Source organism: Sapajus apella, unplaced genomic scaffold (assembly GCF_009761245.1).
Source record: "Sapajus apella isolate SASKATOON/1434 unplaced genomic scaffold, GSC_monkey_1.0 scaffold1217, whole genome shotgun sequence".
NCBI lineage: Eukaryota > Metazoa > Chordata > Mammalia > Primates > Cebidae > Sapajus > Sapajus apella.
This window is the reverse complement of record NW_022438143.1, coordinates 1-6304: the sequence shown is the minus strand read 5'-3', so window position 1 is coordinate 6304 and position 6304 is coordinate 1. Positions and strand designations below refer to the sequence as shown.

General features: G+C 47.0%; 1 pseudogene; it reads left to right on the top strand.

The window, feature by feature from the left end:
* The first annotated feature begins 3799 nt into the window (after nucleotides 1-3799).
* On the top strand, nucleotides 3800-4327 carry LOC116546678 (annotated as a pseudogene).
* The last annotated feature ends 1977 nt before the right edge of the window (nucleotides 4328-6304 follow it).

Below are 6304 nucleotides of genomic sequence, written 5' to 3'. Positions count from 1 at the left end.
TGTGGTGTCTCATGCTTGTAATCCCATCACTTTGGGAAGCCGAGGCAGGTGAATCACGAGGTCAGGAGTTCGAGACCAGCCAAGATGGTAAAACCCCATCTCTACTAAAAATACAAAAATTATCTGGGCGTGGTGGTGCATGCATGTAATCCCAGCTACTTGGGAGGCTGAGACAGGAGAATCGCTTGAATCTGGGAAGTGGAGGTTGCAGTGAGCCGAGATCACAGCACTGTACTCTAGCCTGGGCGACAGAGCAAGATTCCATCTCAAAAAATCTATATACATACAAAATTACAAAAAAATTAGCCAGGCATGGTGGTGCATGCCTGTAGTCTCAGCTACTCAGCGGCTGAGGCAGGAGAATCACTTGAACCCGGTAGTTGGAGTTTGCAGTGAGCTGAGATTATGCCATTGCACTCCAGCTTGGGCAACAGAGTGAGACTTCAGCTCAAAAAATAAAATAAAAAAAAGCGACAAGGGCTGAGTGTGGTGCTCCCAGCATTTTGGGAGGCCAAGGAGAGCAGATCACTTGGGGTCAGGAGTTCAAGACCAACCTGGCGCACATGGTAAAATGCTGTCTCTATCAAAAATACAAAAAAATTAGCCAGGTGTGGTGGTGTGTACCCGTGGTCTCAGCTACTTGGGAGGCTGAGGTGGGAGGATCGCTTGAGTCTGGGAGGTGGAAGTTGCAGCAAGCTGAGATCGCAACAGAGCATTCCAGCCTGGGTGACAGAATGAGACTCTATAACAACAACAAAAAAAAAATTGATAAGCATGCTGAGCAACTGGAAATCTCTCTCTCCCTCCTCTCTCTTGAGACAGGATCTTGCTCTGTCACTCAGGCTGAGTGCAGTGGTATGATCTTGGCTTATTAAAACCTCTACTTCCTCGGATCAAGCGATCCTCCCACCTAGCCCTCCCGAGTAGCTGGGACCAGAGGTGGGACCTACAACACCCTGCTAATTTAAAATTTCTTTTTTGTAGAGACATGGTCTCACTGTTTTCCAGGCTGATCTTGAACTCCTGGGCTCAAGTGATAGTCTCATCTTGGCCTCCCAGAGTGCTGGGACTATAGGCATGAACCATCTGCCTGGCCTTAGACTTTCATATGGCTAATGGAAATGCAAACTGTTGTAACAATTTTGGAAATGCAGCACTTTTGCAAACGTGAATTTTCTTATAGACACTTAGCATATAATCCAGTCATCTCATTCCTAGATATTTACACAGAACTGAAAACCTGTGGTACACAAAGACCGGAAAGGGAGGTGTCTAAAAACTAGAAACAACTCAAAAGTCTAATTAGTGAATTAAAAGCAAATTTGTATCTTACCCATACAATAGCATGATAGCATTGGGGGGAAAAACTTTTCCTCTATCCTCTAAGGTTTAATCACTGGGAGCATACAAATCAAATTGACAAAAGACATACTGGCAACAGAAAAGGCTATATATGTGCGTATGTGTTGAGACAGAGTCTCACTCTATCCTCAAGGCTGGAGTGCAATGGCATGATTTCAGCCCACTGCCACCTCTACCTTCCAGGTTCAAGTGATTCTCATATCTCGGCCTCTGGAGTAGCTGGGATTATAGGCGCCTATCACCATACTCAGCTAATTTTTTTGTTTGTTTTTTGAGATGGAGTCGCACTCTGTCACCCAGGCTGGAGTGCAATGGCGCAATCTCTGCTCACTGCAACCTCTGCTTCCCAGGCTAAGTGATTCTCCTATTCAGTCTCCAGAGTAGCTGGGATTACAGGCTCCTGCCACCATGCCTGGCTAGTTTTTTGTAGTTTTAGTAGAGATGGGGCGATTCTCCTTCCTTAGCCGCTCGAGTAGCTGGGACTACAGGCGTGTGTCACCACACCTGGCTAATTTTTGTATTTTCAGTAGAGACAGGGTTTCACCATGTTGGCCAGGCTGGTCTCAAACGCCTGACTTCACATGATCTGCCCACCTCGGCCTCCCAAAGTACTGAGATTACAAGCATGATCCACCACGCTCAACCCAGAAAAGACACAACTTCATCATATATTAAATCCAGCACAGAGGCTCACCCTGTAATCCCAGCACTTTGGGAGGCCGAGGTGGGCTGATCATGAGGTCAGGAGTTTGAGACCAGCCTGGATAATAACATAGTTAAACCCCATCTCTATTGAAAATATAAAAATTAGCCAGGCATGGTGACACACGCCTGTAGTCCCAGCTACTCGGGAGGCTAAGGAAGGAGAATCATTTGAACCCAAGAGGTAGAGATTGCAGTGAGCTGAGACCACACCATTGCATCCAGCCTGGGTGACAAAGCAAGACTCCATCTCAAAAAACAAAAACAAAAAATGAATAAAAAACAATTCATTGGAGGGATGTGGTGGCTCATGCCTATAATCCCAGCACTTTGGGAATTCAAAGCAGGTGGATTACTTAAGTCCAGGAGTACAAGATCAGCCTAGGCAACATGGCAAAAACCGGTCTTTACAAAATATACAAAAGGTAACTAGGTGTGGTGGTGTGTGCCTATAGTCCCAGTTACTAGGGAGGCTGAGGTAGTCACCCCACTGCACTTCAGGCTGAGCCTGAGTGACTGAGGAAGACCCTGTCTCAAAAACAAAACAAAACAAAAAAAAAAACACATGGTACATCAACAAGAAAATATTATCGCTGGGTGAAGTGGTTCATCCCTGTAATCGCACCACTTTGCAGGCAGTCGGATCACCTGAGGTCAGGAGTTCGAGACCAGCCTGACTAACATGGTGAAACCTCGTCTCTACTAAAAATTACAAAAATTAGCTGGGCATAGTGGTGGGCACCTGTAATCCCAACCACTCGGTAGGCTGAGGCAGGAGAATTGCTTGAACCCAGGAGGCAGAGGTTGCAGTGAGCCAATATCGTGCCATTGCCCTCCAGCCTGGGTGACAGAGTGAAACGGTCTCCAAATATATACCTATATATATTATCAGCCATTAAACAGGAAAATTATTTAAAATACTGAAAAATATGTTCATATTATGTCTTTATAATGTTAAATGGTCAAAACAGAAAACAAAATATTAAGTTGTGTGGCTGTAATAATGTCAAAATATGTGAGCACTAGAAAAAAGTATGCTGGCCGAGTGTGATGGCTCATGCCTGTAATCCCAGCACTTTGGGGGGCCCAGTGGGGCAGATCACGAGGCCAAGAGATCGAGACCATCCTGGCCAATATGGTGAAACCCTGTCTCTACTAAAAATACAAAAATTAGATGGGCATGGTGGCACACATCTATAGTCCCAGCTCCTTGGGAGGCTGAGGCAGGAGAATCGCTTGAACCCTGAAGGCAGAGGTTGCAATGAGCCAAGATTGCATCACTACACTCCAGCCTGACAGCAGAGCAAGACTTTGTTTAAAAGGAGGAGGAGGAGAAAGAGGAGAAAGAGAAGGGGGAGGAGGAGGAGGAGGAGAAGAAGAAAGTATGCTAAAAAAATAATGCTAGGATGGTGGCATGATCAGCATGTCAGTCAGGGTTCTACTAGGAAACATAATTTTTTCAAAGTACTTAAAAGAGGGAATTTGAAATAATGAATTATTTATGGAGATAATATGGTTTGGCTGTGTCCCCATCCAAATCTCATCTTGAGTTGTAGCTCCCATAATCCCCAAATGTCATGGGAAAGACCCAGTGGGAGGTAATTGAATCATGGGAGTGGGTTTTTCTGTGCTGTTCTGGTGGTAGTGAATAAGTCTTACAAGATCTGTTGGTTTTGTAGTTGATAAGAAAACCCAGACGCCACTGCTGCTTTCCTTTTTTCAGGTCACCAGGAAGATGGCAGACATTCAAACCAAGTGTGCCTGCCAAAAGCAGCCGACCATCTTTCAAAACAAGGAGAGGGTCCTGCTGGGAGAAACTGGCAAGGAGAAGCTCCCGCAGTACAACAAGAACATTGGTCTGGGCTTCAAGACACTCAGAGAGGCTACTGAGGTCACCTGCATTGACAAGAAATGCTCCTTCACTTGTCATGTCCCCATTCGAAGGCGGATCCTCTCTGGCATGGTGACCAAGATGAGGATGCAGAGGACCACTGTCATCCACTGAGACTACCTCCACTACATCCACAAGTACAACAGCTTCAAGATGTGTCACAAGAACATGTCTGTACACCCTTCCCCCTGCTTCAGGGACATCCAGATCGATGACATCATCACAGTGGGCAAGTATCGGCCCCCAATCAAAACTGTGCGCTTCAACATGCTCAAGATCACCAAGGCCGTGGGCACCAAGAAGCAGTTCCAGAAGTTCTGAGGCTGGACATTGGCTCACTCCCCACAATGAAATAAAGTTATGTTCTCATTCTCCTCCACCAAAAAAAAGAGATGATGGTTTTATAAAGGGCAGTTCTCCTGAACACACTCTCTTGTCTGCAGCCATGTAAGAAGTCCCTTTGCTCCTCATTCGCCTTCTGCCATGATTGTGATGACTCACCAGCCATGTGGAACTGTGAGTCAATGAAACCTCTTTCATTTATAAATTATCCAGTCTTCAGTATGTCTTTATTAGCATTGTGAGAATGGACTAATACAAAAGGCAGTGAAAGTGATGAGTATCCAAATGGTGCACTCAAGTAGCTGGAGACCCTTGACAGAAGCTGGAACCACCCCAGACCTGTTTACCAGGAGGTGCAGCCACAGAAGAGCTGGAGCAAAGGAGGAAGTAACTGCCCTTGCTATAAGACACTGCCCAGGACAGCATTTTCCCAGTGCTTCCCACTGACCAAAACCATCCTGATGCCAACTAAACGAAGCCTGGAAAATAAAGGTGTAAAGACCAGCCCTGCTCAGATGCAGAGGAGTGCAGGGACCAGATCTGAGGCCATATTGACAGCTTTTCTTTTTTTTTTTTTTTTTTTTTTTGAGACGGAGTTTCGCTCTTGTTGCCCAGGCTGGAGTGCAATGGCGCGATATCGGCTCGCAGCAACCTCCGCGTCCTGGGTTCAGGCAATTCTCCTGCCTCAGCCTCCTGAGTAGCTGGGATTACAGGCACGCGCCACCATGCCCAGCTGATTTTTTGTATTTTTAGTAGAGACGGGGTTTCACCATGTTGACCAGGATGGTCTTGATCTCTTGACCTCGTGATGCACCCGCCTCGGCCTCCCAAAGTGCTGGGATTACAGGCGTGGGCCACCGCGCCCGGCCTTGACAGCTTTTCATCTGCTTTAAAAAATATTTATAGGCCAGGCGCGGTGGCTCCCGCCTGTAATCCCAGCACTTTGGGAGGCCGAGGCGGGTGCATCACGAGGTCAAGAGATCAAGACCATCCTGGTCAACATGGTGAAACCCCGTCTCTACTAAAAATACAAAAAATCAGCTGGGCATGGTGGCACATGCCTGTAATCCCAGCTACTCAGGAGGCTGAGGTAGGGGAATTGCCTGAACCCAGGACGCGGAGGTTGCGGCGAGCCGACATTGCGCCGAGCCGAGATTGCGCCATTGCACTCCAGCCTGGGTAACAAGAGTGAAACTCCGTCTCAAAAAAAAAAAAAAAAAAAAAAAAAATTTATTTAGGCTCGTGGATCACGAGGTCAGGAGATTGAGACCATCCTGGCAACATAGTGAAACACCACCTCTACTAAAAATACAAAAATTAGCTGGGCCTGGTGGCATGCACCTGTAGTCCCAGCTATTCTGGAGGCTGAGGCAAGAGAATTTCTTGAACCTGGGAGGTGGAGGTTGCTGTGATCCGAGATCGTGCCTCTGTGCTCCAGCCTGGCAACAAAGCAAGGCTCCATCAAAAAAAAAAAAAAAAGAAAAGAAAAAAGACTATCATAAAATGATGGCCAATGATTGGATTACAGTTTCTTTCTGGGCCAGGCGCCGTGACTCATGCCTGTAAACCCAGCACTTTGGGAGGCCGAGGCGGGTGGATCACAATGTCAGGGTTCAAGACCAGCTTGGCCCACATGGTGAAACCCCATCTCAACTAAAAAATACAAAAAATAGCTGGGAGTGGTGATGCACGCCTGTAGTTCCAACTACTTGGGAGGCTGAGGCAGGAGCATTGCTTGAACTCCGGAGGTGGAGGTTGCAGTGAGCTGAGATCACTCACTGCTCTCCAGCCTGGTGACAGAGCTAGACTCCGTCTCAAAATAATAATAGTGATGGCCGGGCGCGGTGGCTCAAGCCTGTAATCCCAGCACTTTGGGAGGCTGAGGCGGGTGGATCACGAGGTCGAGAGATCAAGACCATCCTGGTCAACACAGTGAAACCCCGTCTCTACTAAAACTACAAAAAATTAGCTGGGCATGGTGGTGCGTGCCTGTAATCCCAGCTACTC